This window comes from Notechis scutatus, chromosome 3, assembly GCF_049901735.1.
Source record: "Notechis scutatus isolate UNSWTSFEM ecotype Mainland chromosome 3, rNotScu1.2, whole genome shotgun sequence".
Classification (NCBI taxonomy): domain Eukaryota; kingdom Metazoa; phylum Chordata; class Lepidosauria; order Squamata; family Elapidae; genus Notechis; species Notechis scutatus.
The window spans coordinates 184550083-184573166 of record NC_142011.1 but is presented as its reverse complement, the minus strand read 5'-3'; the positions used below and the strand labels follow the sequence as shown (position 1 = coordinate 184573166).

At 37.4% G+C, this 23084-nt stretch overlaps 1 protein-coding gene across 6 annotated transcripts in view; it reads right to left on the bottom strand.

Moving 5' to 3' along the window:
* CPQ (carboxypeptidase Q) overlaps nt 1-18749 on the bottom strand; it is a 162086-nt gene extending 143337 nt beyond the window's left edge. For 2 of the 6 annotated variants that reach the window (XR_015748983.1, XM_087962031.1), the window contains exon 1: nt 18038-18403. The gene's annotated coding sequence lies outside the window, so the exon portion shown is untranslated. Of the gene's footprint in view, nt 1-18037; nt 18404-18467 lie in introns of those variants that run through there. The other 4 variants (XR_015748985.1, XM_026690614.2, XR_015748984.1 and 1 more) reach the window with 3 other exon arrangements.
* Nucleotides 18750-23084: the final 4335 nt, after the last annotated feature.

Here is a 23084-nt window from a genome sequence, read left to right as displayed (position 1 = left end):
GCAAAGGTCTACCCAGGGCAAAGAAATAAAAGCCTTGCCAGAAGTAGCTCAGACTGTAGAGGCAAACCAGGAGAACTCAGCAGTAGAGGAAGCCAGCATAGCTATTGACTTGTTTTCATTAGGAAACCAGACATCCTCTCCTCTGCCTGTTTAGGAAGAAGAAAGCACTCTAATAATTAAAGAAGTAGTAGAACTGAAACAAAGAATAACTGACCAATGTAAAAACAACAGAATAAGGTTGCCTGCATCAAAGCATGTTCCAGCTAGCACATTAAAAGATACCAATATTGTAGTATCAGATATAAGCACCATCTCATTACAAGTAACAAGCCAACTAATGTACAGCACTGCTATAGCTACAACTGTATACATGGGAAGCAAAATCTACAAAGAAGAAGGGAAAAAAGCCAGTCAGTACATCATCAAAATGGGAGATCAGGTTGGAAAATAAGATCAGCAAGCTAAGATCAGATGCAGACAAGTTAGAACTGATGAAAGAAAAAAAGCATAAGAAGAAGAAAATAAAAAAAGACCTTCTCAAGATATTACCTAGAAACAAAGAAGATCAAGAAAGCACTGGAAATAACAAAGCACCAAATAACAGCTACAAACAAGACGATTAGCACATAAGAAGCTTGAATAGCAAATTATAGGCAGAATTTCCAATTTCAATCCAGTCAGAAGCATTTCTACCAATTCATCAATGAAGGGACTGCAATGAATCAGTCAACTTCTGACGAGAAAAAAGCAGTGCAGTGCAGTTCTGGGCAGAGATATGGGATAACCCAAAGAAATACGATAAGAATGCAACTTGTTAAAGGAGGTGGAAAAGAATTGTTCATTACCAGGTGAAAATGAACTGCATAGTTTTTGGTTGAAACATCTGACTTGTCTATATCTACTTGTTGCCGAGCAGTTTAACAAGGAGGTGAAATTGAAGAGTGACTAACATCTGGCAAAATCTTCCTGAAAATGAAAGATCCAGCAAAAGGGGCAGCACCAGGAAATTACAGGCCAACTACCTACTTACCAACAATTTTTAAATTGCTAACTATTATGACTGATGCAGTCCAACAACATCTACTTGAAAATAAGCTCTTTCCACCTGAACAGAAAGGCAACCACCCAAACAAATGCAAACAAAGCCAGAATTCAAAAGACACTAACAGATAGTAAATGCTGCCTCTGCAAAGAAGCTGAACAAACAGTGGATCATCTGGTTAATTGCTGCAAGAAGACCATACAGACTGATTACAAACAATGGCATGACAAAGTAGCAACAATGGTGCCTTGAAAGATCTGCAAAAAGTACCATTTGCCTGCAGCCAATAACTGGTAGGGCCACAAAACAGACAAAGTAATAAAGGGAGGAAGCCAATGTGCTCTGCAATTTGAGAATTCAACAGGCATCTGTCAAATAACACCCCAGACTCAGGGGTGGGATTCTACCAGTTTGCACCTATTCGCTAGAACCGGTTGTTAACATTCTAAGCAGTTCGGAGAACCGGTTGTTAGAAGAAATTACTGGCCTAATCCTGTAAGGAAGGCAGGAAGGAAACATTCTGGTGTTGCTTACAGAAACTGCCTCTCCATTAACCCTTATTACATTCTTGGCAGGACTAGACTTCCTGTCTCAGGAACTTCTCTTGAGTTTTTTTCCCTCCTTCGTTGGTACTTTGCTTGTGTGGAATGACCATTCAAAGTTACAATGCACTGAAAAAAGTGACTTATGACCATTTTTCACACTTACGACTGTTGCAGCATCCCTACAGTCATGAGAGGCCAGACGAGGAGATGCATGCCTCGATGTGAGTGATATTGAGTTGGCCACACCCTGCCAATAACATGACCACCAAGCCGCGTCCACCTAGTCACATGACCACCAAGCCACGCCCATTGACTAAGCCACGCCCACAGAACTGGTTGTTAAAAAAATTGAATCCCACCCCTGCCCAGACTTAACAGTTGTCAATAAGAACGAAAAAAAATCTGCATAGTGGACATGGCAGTACCTGGAGACAGCAGAGTAGAAGAGAAAGAACTAGAGAAAATACAAAGACCTGCAAATAGTAATGAAACAACTGTGGCAAAAGCAATCAAAGGTAATATCAGGTGCCTTGGCTGCAATCTCAAAACTAGAGCACCACCATAGGCATTGATAAAATCACCTCAGTCATTTGCAAAAGGAAGCTTTACTTGGGACAACTTACATCCTGCAACAATATCTGTAACACCCTCAAACATCCACTTCTGCCTATCCCAGGCCCTTGGATAGGTGGATAAATTTTTCCCTATCCCAGGACTCAATTGGTGAATACAAATGCCAAATTCAATCTGAACATCTGACTGAGACAAACCAAATAACATAAAATTTAGGTATCAATAAAGGGCTAAATTAAAAGTCTCCAGAAGAGTGAAAGCCCCAAACAGGTCAAATTAATAAAATTTGACAAATACTTGTGTTATTTATGGCAGACTTTTTAAAGATTCTAACAAACATAAGAATTTTGAAAGTGGCTCAGTTTGTTTTTAATGCAGAATGACAAATGTGAAAAAGAAATAAGCTAAGGTTCATAACTAAACTTAATGAATAAAGTTCTCATAATTTTATGAATAATTTGTTTTCTATGTTCTCTATTTTATTTTCCTCTAAGGAATACATGAAATCACATGCTTAAAATACAAGAGGTGATGTGTTTAACACTGACTTATACTTTAAAACTTCCAGGAAATGTAAAGTACTACATTGATGAGATTGATTTCATTACTAGCATACAGAAATAAGTTTGTTATGACAGCTGTGAAAAGGTTAGCTCAAAAGTTGGCTGAATGTGTAGTAGAAGAGGAATTATGAGTTTTAAAGTTATGGAGCTATTTCCTTTCATGAAAAGAGAACAAAAATATCTGAAAAATGGGAATATGAAAGAAATTGAAACTTTCTCCCAAAAAGCATTATCTCTGTGCTTTGGGGACTCAGTGCTGTGCTCTGAGGTGTACATTTTGCATAAAATTTAGGTATCCCCTATGTAAATGAGAACACATAGACTGTAAAACAAAACTACATACATACGAACACATTCCCCTCCCTGTTAGCATCTTCAATGTCACTCTGCAAACTTCATCACTTGTTGGGTAACGTATTTGGCAAAACCATCTCTTTCTTGCATTTGAAAACTGGTATCAGTTAAGATTTGTTAGAAATAGGCAATCATTTTTAAATGGTGTGTATGAACTGTTCTACTTCACAGTGCTAGATTTATCCATTTATATTTGTGTTACAAACAAGATACAGTACATCTACGTATAAAGTCAGACACCCTAAGAGAGCCTGGATCATGAAAAATGCCAACCCAGATAAAAAATTTCCCTAAATCATCCACAGAAGTATACCCAAGATAGATAAGCAGTGTAGTAAGAACAAATACAAATTATTTTTTACTTAATATACATCTATTTATGATTCAAATCAAATTGTCCTGTCCCTGCTCTTATGTGATCTTTGTTGCAAAGCTTTTGCAAAGACTGGAGAAAAATGGGACCTCCATCCCATGAAAGCTCATAATTATGAAAAACCTAAGCTAGTTAATAATCTGTCTCGGTAGCATCTAAATTTATTAATATTTTAAATATATAAATTAAAAAATAAGAGGACCTTCAATTACACCAATCATTACAACTGAATAAATACAGCTCAGGAACTGGTTTACTAATTTAACTATGTTTATGAGAATCTGGATAAGTTTTCTCTACACAGACAAAACAGCGTACAAGATAGCTACAAAAAATATTCTCTGTACATTGTATTTACAGTATTTATTCGTCAAATTTATGTATTGCAGTCCATCTCACTAAAAGTGACTTTCGGGGCAGCATACAACAATTGAGTGAAACAAGATATAAAAAACAACAGATATAAAATTGATATTAAAAATAAATATTTAGAAAAACAAATATTCAAACATTATTCCTACTTGCAATTTCAGTCTTTTTTGTTTTAATGTGCTATAATGAGATAACCCTCTACATACATTGTACAGCAGATTGAGACCCAAATAGTGAGGCAACAGGGCTGCATATATAAGGACAAAGCATTGTATTTCTCATAAATTCTTCATTCCATGCATGAAGAAACTTATTTTCTGTGCATTACAAAAAATAAACATCAACTTGTAGAAGAAGAGGTTGATGAGGGGAATTATTCTTTTAAAAAGTATGTTAGCTCTAAAGAATTTGACAATGATAATGAAACTTAATTAGCACTAGTTATAAATAATACAAAGTTGCAGGAACCTTTTAGGACAGGGGTCTCCAACCTTGGCAACTTTAAGACTTGTAGACTTTAACTCCCAGAATTCCTCAGCCAGCAAAGAATTCTGGGAGCTGAAGTCTACAAGTCTTAAAGTTGCCAAGGTTGGAGACCCCCGTTTTAGGATATAGGGCTGTTATTTTTATTTACTTTATTTACTTTTATCCTACTTTTATTATTTTTATAAATAACTTAAGCTGGTAAGCATACTTAATATTCCTTCTTCCTCCTATTTTCCCCACATTAATAGCCCTGTGAGGCGGGTTGGCTGAGAGAAACTGACTAGCCCAAAGTCACGGAGCCCGCTTTCATGTCTAAGGTAGGACTAGAACACATGGTCTCTTGGGTTTTGTGTACCGATTTCTCTAGTCCCTTAGGTAGGCAGTACGGATAGCTTGAAAAGTTTGACAGGTATCATATTTAATCATCTTTTTTATACAGGTAAAGGTAAAGCTTCCCCTCGCACAAACGTGCTAGTCCTTTCTGGCTCTAGGGGATGGTGCTCATCTCAGTTACAATGCTGAAGAGCCAGCGCTGTCCAAAGACTTCTTCATGGTCATGTGGCTGGCATGACTAAATACTGAAGGTGCATGGAACAAAGTGGTCCCTATTTTTCTACTTGCATTTTTACATGCTTTCGAACCGCGTCCCATATACAGTTAGTCCTCAACTTATAACAGTTCCTTTAGTGACTTTTCCAAGATACAACGGCACTGGAAAAAAGTGACTTATGACAGTTTTTCACACTTACAACCATTGCGGCATCCTCTTGGTCATCAAAATTCCAATGTTTGGCAACTGGTTCATATTTATGACAGACGGAGTGCCTCAGGATCAGATTTTGTGACCTTCTGACAAGTTAAATCAGTGGGAAAGCTAGATTTACTTAACATTACTAACTTAACATCTGCAATGATTCACTTAACAACTGTGGCAAGAAAGGTCATAAAATGGGGCAAAACTCACTTGACAAATGTTTCACTTAGCAACATAAATTTTGGGCTCAATTGTGATTGTAAGTCGAGGACTACCTGTATATACCTCAGTAGCTGGGAATAATATCTACTTATCCATGTCAAGCCAACTATAGCTCTTGCAATTTTCATGTGACCATAGATTTTGCCAGAACTTCCAATCTGCAGGCTGCCTTTCTTCATGTCTTTATCCTTCTTTGCCTTCAATCTCCTCAGATATTGCTCTAACTTCTACTTCTGTTATAAATATTGAGAGCAGCTGAAAAAATGTAGGAATTCCTGTGATCACAAGGATCATCCAGTTGGGGAACCTCAACAGGCCATCCTGAAAAATAGCGTTCACAACAATAAGACATGAAAAAAAAAGTATTCAGGCAAAAGCAAAACACATCATCTTTGGGAGTCTAGGGACTTTCATTTGATTTGCTCTGCTTCTTCCAACAGAACTGCAAGCAAAGCATATCTGGCAAAAGATTAACACACTACATTGTATTTGCCAACTCAACACTGAAACGAAACAATGAAAAGGCCTCTGATCTGTCAAAAAGTTTATCAACCCTGAGGTAAGTTGGATAATGCAAGAAAGTGTTACTTGCTATGAAAGTTGTCCTGTGATATCCTGTCTCTTTTTCTGCCAGTTTCTTGTACTGGGATTCAAAAGTAATCAAATTGTCAAATTACATAGCAGTAATAAAGGCATTTCTTGGGTATTCTTAAGCATCTCTTAGCAAAATGTTCCCCTGAAGCTGAAAAAATAGATAGCAAATTCTGAAATTTGCTGGGAAACTTTTCTGGAAATGGTGGAATGCATTGGACTGCAGTTAAATAGTTGTAAGGTTTCTTCATCTGTATATCAGGCTAATTTTCAATACCTTTTATAGACTAGAGATTTGCATTAATTTCAAGGAAACATATATGATTTTAAAAACAATTGTTACTTGGGAAATATCAGAAGTTATTACTCTGTGATAAAATATTTGGCTAATAAATTTGATAATCAAATAAAATAAATTACTGAAACTGGATCAGCATTGTGCAGAACTTATTTGTATTTATTTATTTGTTGGTCTCAGGGAGTTTCTGATTATCTTTCATAGCTGTTGCAGCAATGTCATTATCAATCATGGTCTTCCCATGCTGTCAAACTGATATCTGACTTAATTATAGTTCATTGTGCAATCTTCTTGAAAGGCCTCCATTAATAACATTAGCATGACACCTTATCACACAGCAGATGGAGGAAGCAATCTTTTTGTAGTTTGTACTTATATACCTTAAATGAAGTTCTTCCATCTTCAAGGGCTTGAAGACATGTGGCAGTAACACCATGTCATAAAGGAAATGAGGTGGATATATATGGCCCTTTTTGTTTACATTTTTGGGACTTAAACTGATAGCCCACCCCTGCCAAAGTACTTGACATTGACAGTTACCATAATCTGGCAATCTTCTACATGTTTTGCTGATGCAATCTTGGGGGATCCTGAAGGATGGAAAAAGGGACCAACAGACTGACATGTGGCCCATCAATTGCCTACCTATGCTCTTGACAAAGAGTTGCAACCACATTCCCTGAAGCATTAGCAGAAAATAGTATCCTATCCCGGAAGAGGACACGTCCGATTTTACTGAATTTCATTTCAAATTTAGCTGAGAATCTTTAGGCTAAAGTAGTAATTTAAAAGACACCCTTTCTTCTGAATTTCCCAAAATATGTGTCACATCAGGGTTCTAAGGATTGATGGATTGAATAATCCTGATACTATTAACTACTTGTTTTTCCTGGTACTATTAGTTAAAGTAGCATTTATTAAATGTTTGGAGATTGATGAGCTAACTGAAATTTCATGAAGGGTCAAAGAACTCAAGAGAACCACATCAGCAACAGCCAGGGCAGAATGGAATTCAGATCCTTCTCACATGAAAGTTAGAAATAAAATCCAAGAAAATGATATCCAAAGACTCCTATTGAGAGGGTATGGGGTTCAGCAGACTGGTTAGTATGATAGTTAAAGGCCTGATATGGTGGCAAATGTGATATGAAGATAATGTGATATGACATTTGTTTGGACACAAGACCACCAAAAATCCTTAAAGAAAAGTGGGTAGACTTAACTACACTCATTGTCTTGCAATCATAGCAAAGCTTCAATATTTCTTCCCTCCAAAGAAGAAGAATAAATTGTTAACTGTAAACGTTAGCAAGATCTGTCATTTGACTCGTTTGTGATACAGCACACATGCTCAGTAACTTTATATGCACCATTTAACACTTCATAGCATCCCATAATATTCCTAGCATAAACTTGTTGATGCTCATTCTCATGTTCAAGAGGTGTAGTTATTGTGTTATAATGAGTTTGTGAGTTACTAAAGTTCAGTCTATGCACGATCCTTTTCCTTGGCAGGTGTGAACCTTTTTTTTTAATCAAACTCTACATTCGTCATGGAGAACTTGTTTTGTTACTTCAAAGAACTAGAAGCATAAATCAAAGAAACTTCTAGCTACTGAAAACATTACTCAAAGAGGCTTCCCTCTCATGCTGCCATCAATATAACTTGCTGTTGTATCACAATAATTGGATCTTATAGTTAGTTGTGGCCTGTCTAGTTAGATCATCAAAACTCATGTTTAGTCTGGGCATTAGATTAGCTGTTATTTTTTGCAACTTCTCAGTTTTCAGTATAGTTTTTCCACAGCTTGATATGATTTATTTATATTATTTATTATATTGTCGCATATTAAGGTATAGTGTATATTTATATTTTAAATCGCCACAAGACTGGAATGCAGGGGTGGGATGCTACCAGTTCGGCCCGGTTCTACAGAACCTGTAGCTGCGAAGAGCAGCTGACACTGAACCAGTTCGGTGTTTGGCCTGCCCGGGCTCTAGGCTGTCCTTTATTCCCTGTTTTACTCTCCTCAGCTGCTTTGCACGGCACAGCTGAGGTTGAAAAAGCAGGAAACAAGAGGATTTTCAAACGTTGCACACCCGAGCACAGCGCTGGTCGGTTGTCCAGGCGGCACAGTTGATGATTTCTTGCAAATGCTGCACACACGATTGTCCGGAGAAGCAGCAAATCGCTCCACTGGCTGGCTCCACCCCTCCCTGCCCCACTCACTCCTTACCTGGCATGCGAGCCATCCAACTTGCCTGGTTTGGTAAATTGCTATTTTTCATTTTTTTTCCCCCCAACCATCAGCTGTTCTGTTCTGCCGAGAGATTTAGATTAGCTAGAAAGCAGGAAATCCTTGATTTCTTGCTTTCTAGCTAATCTAAAAGCAGAGCCGAATCTTCCTTAGGACTGAAGCTTTTCAGTGCAGACTCAGGTAGACGATTGCAGACAGATAGATCTCTAAATTAATCTGTGATTCTGTGAGCAACTCAATCTGTCTGCATGCTTTGTTTGCTTTTGGGTAAAAGTTGCTCTTTTTTAAATAAAAAAATCAATATTTACATATATGGTGTGTTGTGAGTTAATTTTGTGAGTTTGCTTGCTAGCAAATTTTATGTGACAGACTCAGGTAGCCGATTGCAGATAGGTAGATCTCTAAATTAATCTGTGATTCTGTGAGCAACTCAATCTGCCTGCCTGCTTTGCTTGCTTTTGGGTAAAAGTTTCTTTTTAAAAAATAAAAAATTCAATATTTACATAAATATTTAATAACATTTACATATAAGCCATACCCACCCAGTCACATGACCACCAAGCCATGCCCAGTCAGCAAGCCATGACCACCCAGTCACATGACCACCGAGCCACACCCACAAATTAGGTCACACCCACAGAACTGGTTATTAAGAAATTTGAATCCCATCTCTGCTGGAATGTATCCCATTTAGAGCTGATTTATGATTGTCATAACCTTAGGAAATGAATGAATAATGAAGAAAGAAGAATGCAATTATAAGTCCCATCTGGGAGCAATCTGTGGGAAACTTTTCTGGGTTGCAAAGATATACAATTCACACTGAATAATGAACACCTTCAAATTTTAAATTCTTATGTTTCTCTTTTCAGTCCATTTGATGTAAAGGATAGACACACTCTCTTTTGGACAAGAAAAAGAGAGAGTTTCCACCTTCTTTTGTAACAAGCTGATCCACTATATGCCCCTATTTGTTTATATCCATCTGAGAACAGGCTATCATACATTATTCAATCCTAAAAAGACTCTTGAACTCAAATTTGCATAATATGTGCCCACATTGACATAGATGCATACAGACTAGAAATTAGCAATATTTATGTTTTACTGAAGGATGTCAATCTCCTATCCAATTCAACAAATAAAGTAGCCAGTTAATTTTCACTTATTCCAGTATTAGATTAATTTTTACTCTTCCCTAAATTAGTATTTTCTTTAATTTATCCATTATCCACCCCCATCCAGATAATGCAAATAAAAAAGCAATTTCTTCACTTAAATCAACAAAAATATTTGAAATAAATAGAACATTGTGGTGTATAGATTTTCTCTCTCCACTTTGTAAATGTACAGAACTAATTCCTTAGAAAAGTTAGTCTCACTAATGGGTTGCTTTGAGTTGCATGTACAAGCATATGTGTAAAACACTCAAAATGGAAGCCTTAAGTGGGGACAGCCACCTCTTTTTCCAGTGAAACTGGTGTGAAAAGGAAGCAGACACAATGCTATTTCTCTTCTTAGAATATCCTAGGAATATTTTACAGACAGAAATTAGTTGGATGTGGCCGAATAGAATGTACAAATCTCCTTTCCTTTCTTCTAATCATCCAATTGTTTTCACCCTTTCTGGCTTCCTAGATTTCAAAATCTGATATTCTCCCTGTTGGGATTTGCAAATCAAGAACTATGGAGTGTATCATATGATTAACATTTCCCTCAAAATATCAAAAGCAGTGTTGAGTTTTTGTCATTCAGACTCACTCCTTTTGTGAAACATGATGCAATGCCCAAGAGGATGTATATGCTGCTTTCATCATTTGATGCTCCACTCCCTCCCCCCCAATCGCCTCTGGTAGCCAATAAGAAAGCAATGGATAAATTTGGAGCAGAAAAAAAGGAATATTATTTACCATAATATAATAATTCAGTACATTCAAAAAGCTTTATCAAAACTGAAGTGAAATACATTCTTAAACACGATGGTGAAGTTGAAAAAGAGAAGGCTGTTTCAAAGGGGATGAGAGAAAATGTTGAGAAGTTGAACATGAACAGATAATCCTAAACCCCAAAGATGCTTTTTGCAAAAGGCAACTGGACTTCCTTTGTTTTTCCTTGAAGACTGAACTGAACAAGCTTCTTGGATGAGAAATGAAACACCTTCAAACAAAATGAAATGAAATGTCTTTGGGACAAACATGGCCTGAGAATCTCCATAGGCAGATAGTCCTAAAAAATGACTAATACAGGGCCTTTCTCTGCTACAAAATTAAAATAATTCAATCTTTCAGTCAGCAGAAAACAATACCACCAGATACTTGCTGTTCCTACTGATAATCCTTATCCTGCATTATTACTTTTGTTCCAGCTTGCTTCCAAATCATGAAGTCGTAACTTCATATATGCAGAATGATTGTTACACAAGGCAGTTGCTTCCTGGCTTTGCTACCCTCCCTTCAGAATATCTCTATTGGTAGGAAATCCTCCTCTAGTCATGGTAGAAGGATGGCGTAAGGCTGAGGGGCTTGGGAATGGAATGATTGTTGACTGATGGCTTGATCCATGCTTTCCTCCTTTATGGTGCCTAGCAAAAAAGGTGAGGGTGAATTCACTAACAACCCCACTGAATAGCTGAATAGTTTTGGGGTTATACAGAGTTTTGAAATAATTCTAAAATCACACACAAATGCTTTCATAACTGAGCCTTTCTTGAAAGGCCAGAATATTTAAAGACCAAAAGTCTCCTGCTTTCAGAAGACTGTTTTCAAAACCTGGAACTTCCCAGCTCTTTCTGTGGGAGGAAGGAAAAAGAACAGTGGAGAATCACTGGAGAGGTTTTCCTCCAGATGAAGAAAGCATCTGATTTATACGTTTGGCCATAAGACGTGGCACAATAGAGATGATAACAGCGGATGTTCGTACTGTGCAAGATGCAAGAAATAAAGCACTGAATTCTTATTCTATTTCTAAAGCATTGAATTCTATTTCCTACAATTCTTATTCTATTTCTGATAGAAACATATTTAGAACAACCTAGCCTAAATCCAGGCACATATTGTACCAAATGCACCGAAGACTGCCTTATTGATAACTAAAAGTTTATTAATGATCGAGAACTCAATATCTAAATATTAAATATAAACTCTTTGATGTTGAGATTGTATTTATTTACATGCCAGTCTTGCAATTGATGAAATCTCCATCCAATATCTGCATTGATCACCACAAATGCCAAAACCCCAATCAATTTCATCAGTGCAGCTTATTTTTATTTACATAATACTCAATACAGTTCACAAGAAAAACTCATAAACAATTAAAATACATCCAAACAAAACTAAGCAGTCAAGAAGCAGTTCAAACTGATAGTCAACGGCACAATAATCATGTCAGGCAGTGTTAGGAAAGAATTTGACAGCAACATAAAAGTCTGAGGCTGCATGCTTTTTTGCTTGATATTTCAATGAAATGCAGAGAGCCTAATAGAAAATATCAATCGTTTCTTATTCAAGCTGACAAATAAATGTTTGTTTGCTTCCTGTGGCCTTAACTCAGGATGCCTGGATTGTATAACATACAGGTTTCTAATGCTGCTTGAAAGCCATAATCTTTGAGGCTGATTTAGTTTTTAAGCCGTAATATCTGACTGCATGTGTCATGTTGGCAGAGAAAGATACATAATAGTAGCACCATCTTCATCTACCTATACACTACTAAAATTCTCGTGTCTGTAACCTTTAACTGGGTGAAACAGAGAATCACAGGGCAAAATGTTTTGAACCAAGATTCCTCAAATGGGCTAACTTACAGAGTACATCCAAAATCCAGGATCCGTTACTCCCACAGAATTGAAATTTGGCCAATTTTATAAAACATTTTATGGCATAAAAATTATCATAAAGCACTTTATGAGATAATACAACATGTCATAAAAAAACTTCCTGTGGTCAATTTCTGATGACCAACTGTGCTGTTCAACATGGTTACTTTCAAAGCAGATACTTCTCTGAATATCTCCCTGAATTTTTGAGAACTTTTCAAGTATATTAGAAGCTCTGCCATTGTTGAAGGCATTGAAGAATCTGATAAGAAAATATCTCTGAAACAATGACTCAAAGGGCAGAGTTATCTAGTGTAGCCTACGTGCATATCAAATATGTCCCTATTATTATTAGAATTTAGGACATATTGCAAGGAAATTGCAAGGAAACTAAACTAATAATCACAAGGAAACTAGATTTCTCTTTTATTGCATTATTAGTTTTACTAGCCCATCATACAAATAGGTTTAATTGGCATTTCAGTGTTTGTACAGATACAGATTCAGGTTATCACAATGTTACAAGACATGGACAATAGAGACGTAAACCAAAGTTGTGTTTAACTTTAGCAAAAGTGAGCAGATCCAGGGACTCCTGAAAGATGAAATGTACAGAGGCAGCTGCTGTACTTTGTAAGCAAATTTTAAGAACCATGCCAATATCAAAACTTAGATGGAGCCATTGTGTTTAAAATTCTGAACTGGGTGAAGAGAATTCAAGCTTCCAGTCAACCCAATTTATATTACAGGATTACTGTAATGATAATAAAATAAGACATGTGCTATTTAGAAGTAAGGTGTGATATATAAGATCATTACTATGCTCTGAGAACATTTGGTTACCCATCATCAATACCTCTGCCTTATACAGATTAACTTTCAATGATAATCTTAACCTTCTCTGCCATTTATGCCACATATTAATTCAAGACCCGAGTTGGACAAGAAAGGAAAACAAATCATTGGGCATCATTTGCCAACAGAAATATTGATATTCAAGAATTATCTGCTTACTTAAGGTTTCTCTAAGGAAAGAATGTCAAACTTGTGGCCCGTGGGCCAAATGTGTCACGTGCTGGCAACACCCACCCCATTTAGCGAAGGGGGAAAAAGTCATGATATCTCACATGACGTGATGACATGAGTTTCACACATCTGCTCTAAGGTCAATACAACCTCAGAAACCAATGCTCCATTTGCCATTGGATGAAAAAATCTTCACTGTAGTTCATACAATGATGCTGAATGAAGGTTTCCAAAGTTTCATAGAATTGTAGATTATTCACAATTGCAGATGCCTATAGCATGGTAAAACCTAGATTAGATTTTACTTATGTTAGGGCTTAGCAGGATGTATGAACACAGCCATAGATAGGATTCATCAATCAAACTATGCCATGATTTGCATAATTATAATTTGTTGAATTAGTTTCAGTGGGCTGATGGCACTAAGCAATAACCCATGGCTGATAAACAATGTCTTGATTTAGGTTATAATCCTATTATGGTTAGCATGATGTTGGGATATACTTCACGTTGTTCCTCTTTCTCTCACCTCTCATTTGCCCTCTGTAGCTTTCTCCCTGACTTACATTGACTACATGAATTGGCATGAAATGCACTAGTAATCAGATACTTAATACTTGTGAGTCATGTTGCCAAAAGCCTGATGTGCAAACATTTTAGAAGCTGAAATTTCTAAGGCTTCCTATGTGGTTTTAAATATGTTAAATATAAAAACCCATGACTGCCTATAAAATATAGCCTCACCATCCCTTCCTTTAGTACAGGTATCGGTGAATACAGAATTCTTTATTGGCCAAATGTGATCGGACATACAAGGAATTTGTCTTGGTGCAAATGCTCTCAGTATACATAAAAGAAAAGATACATTCATCAGAGTCAAGAATCATAAGGTACAACACTTAATAATAGTCATGGAGTACAATAAGCAATCAAATCATACCAGGAAACAGTCAATATAAATCATAAGGGTACAAGCAACAAAGTTACAGTCATAGAGTCACAATGGGAGGGGAGGGGTGATAAGGAGTGATGAGAAGATTAACAATAATAGTAGTGCAGACTTTGTAAATAGTTGGACAGTGTTGAGGGAATTATTTGTTTAGCAGAGTGATGGTGTTTGGGAAAAAACTGTTCTTGTGTCTAGTTGTTCTCGTGTGCAGTGCTCTATAGCGTCGTTTTGAGGGTATTCAGTTCTACTTAGAATCCTTATGCACAGTAATATGATTACGCCTTCAATAATGAATCAAGGATATTACAATAATTACACACAAAATATAGTAATCATTTGGAAGTTATGTCAACAAGATTAATACTGAGCTTTTTGCTGTCTAGCAGTTAGCAATTGAGACAGTAATGGAATTTGAAGCGACAAAAGAACTTAGGCCACTTCTTAAAATATTGACCAAAACTGGGTGTTTTTTAATAATTAAGAATAAATTACATTAATTTATTAAACTTATATGCCACCTGATATGCCACCTTGGCAATTTTTACGATTTGCAACAATCAAACACTCTGCTTCTTGTTTTGTTCCATTTTCAGATGCATAATTTATTGCAACATTTTCCTATAACTCTCACTATATTATTTTCTTTTTCAGCTACTGGCTTCAGATAAGATACTGATTTCAAATAAGATTGGGAAGCAAACTTCAATTTCCTTTGTTTCTAATATAAATTGCAAGGTTGTGTGCACCCATCTTTTTGTACAGGTAATTTAAAACTGAGAATGACAAAAAGAGAGAAAAGTAATCTCATTTATACATGTATCTCCTCTAAGAATTTCTAGATAAACTGTCTGAAGTTGTTGCAATCTTTTTGCCAAGAAAAATAGTATTTTTAGAAACCATGGAATAAACATAGTTTGAAATGCACTACTTATAAGTTTATGAATGCGACCAACAGAAATTAAAAACCACCTGTTAAATGTGTTATACCTTTGGGATACTTCAACATTCATGTGAAAATTGAAATATAAGAGTGTTGTAGAATTTGAGCAAGAGTCTGTCCAGTCCAGTTCTGTTTTCAGTGGTGGATAGATACATATTGCTTGAAAGCTCACATGAACATCTTGTGATTTTTCTATTTGTTCCCAACAATTATTATCCAAACTTTGGAAGTATAACTCACTCTTACTAAGATTGTCTAAGTCTATTTAGGACTTTCCATGTCATGGCCACCTCCACACCTCTTGGCAGCAAATTGTATAAATTAAAGTTTATGTTGTATGAATAACCAGACCATAGTTTATACTGTAGCACCACTGAATTGGCCTTGGTTGGTTTTGGAAATGAAGTACCCTTTCTGTAGAGAACTACAGGTAGTTCTCAAATTACCTCAGTTTGAGCCCCAAATTTCTGTTATTATGTGAAACACTTGTTAAATGAGTTTTGCTCCATTTTACGATCTATCTTGCACCCATTGTTAAGTGAATCACAGCAATTGTTAAGATAGTAATACAGTTGCTAAGTGAATCTGGTTTTCTCACTGAGTTTACTTGTCAGAAGGTTGCAAAAGGAGATCACATGATCCTGAGACACTGTAACCGTCTTAAATATGAATCAATTGCCAAATGTCTGAATTTTGATCACATGACCATGCTGCTGCTGCAATGGTTGTAAGTATGAGAAATGGTCATAAGTCATTTTTTTCAGTGTCATTGTAACTTCGGTCACTAAATGAACTGTTGTAAGTCGAAGACTACCTGTACCTGAGAATTGTAGGTCTGTTGATTTGTACTATCAGAAAGGTTCTATCAAGAAATATCAATATCTTTGAATTGTAGTGCTGGAGAAGATTGCTGAGAATACATTGGGCTAGAACAAGGGTCTTCTAACTTGCCAAGTTTAAGACTTGTAGACTTCAACTCCCAGAATTCCTAAACTAACATGACTGGAGGAGGAATTCTGGGAGTTGAAGTTCACAAGTCTTAAAGCTGTCAAGTTTGAAGACCCCTGGGATAGAACAGACTACTCATTGACAGATGAGGGACAAACAAAATGTTCACTTAAAGCACATCTTCAGATGTATTTGGACATATAATGAGATGGCAAAGATCAAGATCCTGAGGCATATAAAAAAATCAATGATTTCTACAACATTTTGTTTATATATAAAACAAACATATTATTTTTTTTTGTTATGGACAACAATGAGTTTTACAATTCAGTCACAGTCAGGCGAGGTCAATATTATTCTGTCTTGCTCATTCACTCTTCCTCAAATTGAGTCTTTTTAAGAACATAGATTATAAGCAGCATCCAGGTAGATTGGATCTATCCATCCCCTAACTTTCCAGTGGTCTCTTCTCACAGCGGCCAACTAAGTACACAAAGAAGTCCCCTAGTCTCTCAGAAGATGGCCTCCATAGACAGTCACATTTCCATTAAGACTAGTAGCCATTGATTCCCATGTATTCCTTGAACTAGTCCCACTTTTTGTTTGAGCCAGCCAAGATGGTAGCAGCACCACATCACATAGCAAATCTCAAGTTTAATTACACATTATGTAAAACTACAATCCTTTTACTGATCCTAATTATTCCAGGATTCAATTTCAAACTACAACCGTCCTTAATAAGGAAACTGCTCTAGCCTCTTGATCATCTATATGCCCTCCCCCAAATCTTCTATAATCCTTATATCCCTTTTGAGGTGCGGTGACCATAACTGCACACAATCTTCCAAATGCAATTACACCACTGGTTTATAATATTGTCATCTATATTTTCAATACTATTTTATTATCCCTAAAAATAATCCCTATTCTACATACTGTAGGTGAAGACTGGGCAGAACATTTTCAGGCAACTGGTGAAAGAAGTTTGGGACATGAAGGTTTGTTGCACAATTTGATTGGTTTTAAATTGCTGCTGTAGAGTCTTTTCTCATTTAATTTATATGCTGCTCATCTCACGATTGTGGGTAGTTTGTATAATCTCATTGTAAAAACTTTTCTTGTACTGGATTAAAACTATTCATCCATATAGGCAAATTATTACTTCTTGTGAGCAAGTAGTCAATGAGTAAATTAGCCATGTTAATTTGCATGTAGTCTACATTATGTTTAAGGAGCTTCCTTCATTCAGATATCTCTATATTTGTTATACAGATAAATATGTCCATTTCTTATGTTATTGTTATTACTGTTGTTGCTGTTATTAAGATAAAGTTGGGCTAAATGCAAATTTTCTGCATGTCAAGTAAAGGCAGAAGATTATTGCCAGAAGAGCATTAGTAGCTGCATTGGTCCAGGATAGACAGAAAGACCAAATATGCTGGATGATCCACGGTAACCTATGAAATACCCTTATTTTCAGATTAGCAGCCTTACCAGACGCTCACTTTCCCTTTTGGTGTCTGTGCCAACACCTGACCCAAAAGTTCTGCTTTCGAGACTATATGCATGTCAGAATGAAGAATACAGCTTACTCCCATTGTAACTTCCGCATGGTTCCGCCCCCCCTCCTTCCATTTCAGTAATTCTCTTCAGCAATTCCCTATTGCATAAAACAATATGCAGTAATGCATTAACAAGCCGAGTGGGCTGTGACAAGAGCGGCTATCACACACGCGTAAAACTTAAAGATAGATTCCCTCCTTTTCCCATTTCTCGACATTTTCGGGCTGCAAAACAGGTTGGGGAAGGGAAAAGGTCGTCGATCCCAGGCTTCCATTTCGGCCGCCCAGAACAACTGCAACCGCGCTCTTCTTACTGCGCGCTCCCGAATCCGGGCCTGAATCAAGCAGGCAACTTTTAGCTCACCCTGTCGTAGTTCTTTGGCTGCGGCGTTTCGTCTGTGTTTAGCCTCCAACTCCTCCGAGAAAGAAGCGGAAGGCAGGAGCCTCTCGTGAGCCCCCTCTTATGAGGGAGTGGGGCGGCTCCACAGAAGCCCAGGCCTTAAAGGAGGAGCCTTCAGGTGTGGATTTGCCTAGGAGTCTGCTGTAGCTAACACGGAGTCCACCTCCCCCTCTTATTCTCGGCGGGCAGGGGCTTTTGGGGTTGCATCCCCGTGGGCTTCCTGAGCCCACCAGGTCCTTGGAACAGAGGAGAGAAGTCCCCCCCTTATTTTGAGCTGCCTTTAAAATGCCAAATAGGTTTTCCATTACTTTGAAGTGTGCATCCCCCCCCACACACACACCTTCACCCCACTTTTGGCAGGCTGCTCCCTTGTCGACAGGAACAAACTTCATACCTCTCGTAGTAGAGTCCTCTTAGCTACAGCCCGGTGAGAACGGTTGTGGTCTGCTGCAAAGTGAGGGCTATTGAGAGAGAAGAAAAACAATGCAATATAAACAAGGTTCCAAGTTTTTAACTCGTAGTGGGGAAACTTGGTGTGTTTATCTTGGGGGCTGAATTGAAGTGCACTTCATCTGTCTTGGAATCGGCAGAAAATTAGAGCAAGAACTTTGCTGATCCCTATCCTGCCTTGGGTGCCTCTGCTCAGCTACTGGAGTGGCTTGATTTTCCTCTGTATGGCAAGGTTTCTCAACCGTGGCAACTTTAAGATGTATGGACTTCAACAAGTCCCCATCCAGCATGGGAGTTGAAGTCCACACGTCTTAAAGTTGACAGACATTGCTATATGATAATGAGTGCCTAAATCAACAGATTTTGTACACTCAGGGCTGCCTTTCAGCAAGGTCAGGTTAAGGGGGAAAAATGCCTTCATACTGAGATGCTATGGGAAATGCGCTGAAGGCTTTGCGCTTATGAACGGAGGGGTGGGAGAAAGGTGATGTTATGGGGATTTGGCAGAAAATAATGGTTGCCAGGGCATATCTTTGCCATTGTTAAGTGCAAGTCTGAACCTTCATACTGATTTCATTATCCAATAAACTTTATTCTTGGAAGATGCTCCTGTTTGCTGCCAAAAGACCTCTTTATGTGGCATTTAAGCAGAGGAAAGTGACAAAATGCTGTTCTCATCGTTTATTTCCTATGGAGTGTTAACAGTGCTTTCATTAATATCATCTTTCTCAGATATTTTTTTTCTCCTTCCTGGCTTATGAATTTGTCAGGGATACATGTAGTCCTCAACTTTTGAGAGTAATTAAGCCTGGAGTTACGATCATAAGTCATGCTGGTTGTTAAATGGGTCAACTATGATTGTGCCCTATTTAATTTACCTTTTTTTGTAGTGGTCCTTAAATGAATCCTTTGTCCACAAAGGCCATTTTTGCTGGAAAATGGAAGTAAATGGCACATGACTGTGGGACATTGCAAAAGAATGAAATTGCCAGCTGGTTTCCAAGAACCCCAAACACAATCACCATGACCATGAAGGGTGCCTGGCCAACATTTCACAACTTCAAATCAGGCCCTACGGAGGGTCAGGTCCATCTTACCTTTGAACAATTGCCAAATGACTGGCCCTAAATCAAGAACTACCTGTACATAAATTTCCAATTAGTATATTAGAACTCCAAATGCTTTTCAGTTACAGTACAAAATTGTCAGAACTATAACGTTCTTCTGCTTTAGCAATAGACATTAATTGTGCAATTTCATTGTGCAACTGAGTGCTTCTTTCTACAAACAGAATCAGTATTACAGAAATAGTTTATTTGTTGCTAGGACACCTGGGAAATTTAGATTTTCTATATCCTAGGAAATTACTTTTTGCAGGATCCATGGTACCTGGAACACTGCCTTTAAGCGTTCAAGGCATGAGTGAGGGATGTTTCTTATCAATAGGAAAACAAAGGTTGGAGGGTGAAGATTTACAGCAAAGTTGGAGGAACAACAATACTGGACATTTGGAATTCAAAGATGGGTGAAAAACCCAACTATCTTTGAGTTCCTTATTTTTGTTCTGAAAATTAATTTATTCTGTTGGCTCTGCATTCCAAATAAAGATGTCCTACATTTGCTGTCAGGCCTTCAGGCATTGCCTAAACTAAAAATAATTTTTGGAAAGTAACTTTTGCCCTCAAGCATGAACTCAGCATTCTTTTGAACAAGGATTTTTTTAAAATAAAAGAGTAATTTTTCAAGAATTTCAGTGGGTTAAATAATTTTCACTCAGTATATCCCAGGTGCATTAGGTAGAAAGCTTGTGAATCTTTTTCTCACAGTTTCATACTATATGAGAGCGGAAGCAGCTCTCTCCACTGTTAATTGAGAAGTCTGCAGCTGGTTGTTTATATAATGACCAATTAAATTTGAACAGTCTGAGAACCAACTCTTACATTTCCTCTGCACTAATTTATCTGCCTAATTTAATACTGAGAAAAGTGAAATCAGCTTTTATCTTCAGGCAACTTTGTTTCCCCGTATTTTATATTTGAGAGGGAGGTGAGATAGTTGGGAAAATGCCACTTTTTCCTTCAGTGTATTGAAAGTAATGGTGTGCAAAAATTCACATTGCATTTTTTTAAGAAATGTTTTTTCCCTGCAAAAAAAAAAAAAAGGCTTTGATTTTTCTGATTTATTATGTTAGTTGTATTTCTGAACTATTGTTGGAGGTGGTAGAAGATCCTACATCTGGCACTATGATATATTTTCTATTCCACAACTTTCCATCATTCTTAAGCCTTCTTGGTTGCCCACATTTTCCAAATCTGAATAAAATATTGAATGGGAAAAATGTGTGAAATGGCTGAAACTCACTGGAGAGACGATTGTACAAAGAAATACAGTGTATTATTGAGATGCACGTTCCAGTGGTGGGATTCAATTTTTTTTACTACCGGTTCTGTGGGCGTGGCTTGGTGGGTGTGGCAGGGGAAGGATACTGGATACTGTAAAATTTCCAATCAGAGGTGGTTTTTGCCAGTTCTCTCTCTGAACTATTCAAAATTTTTGCTACCGGTTCTCCAGAACTGGTCAGAACCTGCTGAATACCACCTCTGGCACATTCCTTAGTCCATCTTGTTGAAGTATGCCATATTTTATCCATGGAAATTCTTCTGAAATTACATTCTCCTATGACAAAAATATTGAGAAGAAATTCTTATGTTGAAAAAGAATTGATAGAGAAAAACCAGAAAATTGGGCGTTTTGAGGGTTTTCTTTTGGAAGACATTAATTACTTCTGAGCATTTTATGATGCTGAATTATGTTATGAGCTGAATCTCTCTTGGAGGCAGTTGAATTCTGGGAATGCTATGGTACATATGTTTGCAGTGCTGAATTAAGCTTAAGGGATTTGGCTTTTAACAGCAGAAATAATTAACCAATTTTTTATATCTCCAGTGTAATGAATTGCTGGTCAATCATTCACCATCTTCAGATTAGAGAAGAAAGGAGAAGGGAAGGATAAGAATGTGGGAATCCATATAAAACTGCCACATTTGAGGTCAGCAATTATACTTAAGCAGGAAAGCAGCATATGACTGGGAAGGTATTGTTTTTCCCCCCCAGCTATCAATAGTGCTTTTCCTTTTATAAGAAAATCTCTCCCTTTGCCCCTCCCTCCTAACTTTGTATCTTTGTCATATCCTCTATTCGTTCTTACAAACGGAAGAAATAAGATCTTTTCTTTCTAATGATGAAAGTTCTTAAATTTATTTTTTTCCTCAGGAACTTTCCAGCAAAAACTTATTTAAGTTCATGCTGATACTGAATTTAACCTGAGATTTTGCTATTCCCAGAAACATTGCACCCTCTTAATACAATGTCTTTCAGTGGCATTTAATGAAAACACTGATTTTTCAATACTACTGATAAGAGTACTTTTATACAGCAATCTCCCAAGCAGGACTAAACCCTTCTGATTTGTTGAAACAATTTTAGTTTCAGTTAACTAAGTGGGAAGTAATAATAAGGTTTCAAGAGCTGCTTACTTTGTGTATCTGTGTCTGGAGTTCTGTTTTTGCTACCAAATAAAAAAATACTGTAAATAGATATCTTTGTCAGGTCTAAGAGCTGCTGTCCTGACAGGATTTGAAACAACTCAGGCATTCCACATCCCACCACTTTTCTCTCTCTTTTCCCAACACAATCATTAAGAGGTTGGAGGAAAGAATTACATTTCCTTCTTTCTCTCAATAACCGCGTTACAGATTTCTGGTTTACCATGGCCAAAAGTAAGAGTGAAGTCAAAGTTTATGTTGATCAGCTGCAAGCTAGAAAAGCGGTTTGGCCTCTGAGTTGATTTTGCAAGCTGCAAACAAATACATGGGACTAGGACAGAGGTTACCTACACCTGCATCAAACCTGTAATAACACTTGAGAGAAGAAGTTATTGTTAAGTATTCCCAAATATGGCCATAGAGGAGTCAGCTAGCAGACTCCACTCATTGGCCCAGCCACTGGCGGGAGAAATAAAGTCACGTCAGTGGCTGAAGCTTTGGGCAGCGCTGGCTACAAAAGCCATCACCTGCCGCGGCTGAGCGGCTTTTCTTACTTAAACAGAATAAAAAGAGTTTTACCTGCTCCTGCCACGTCCTGCCTCTTATTCCCGCGGACCCATCTAACAGTTATGGTGCATAGTTCAATGAAAATTTAATGTGTGTGTATCTGCAGTGAAAAAGGCAGATTCCATTTTGGGGATTTATTAACAAAGAAATTTAAAGTAAATGATGATGATGGTTATGATTTTGCTAAGTTCAGCTGTGGACACTGGTATACTTTTGTTGGCAGCTATATGGAAGCGGTTTGCCATTGCCTTCTTTCAAGATATAGAGCCCTGGTATTTTAAGAAGGTCTGCTAGAAACCAACAAAACTCTTGCCTACTTTCTGATTCTAAGCAAGATCAGCCCAGTCTTGGCTCTGAAGCACTCAACCACACCAAAAGACAAGACAGGGCGGGCAGATTACTAATTTTGGCATAGTAGTTAGAGGCACAATGGGAGGATTGTGGATTCT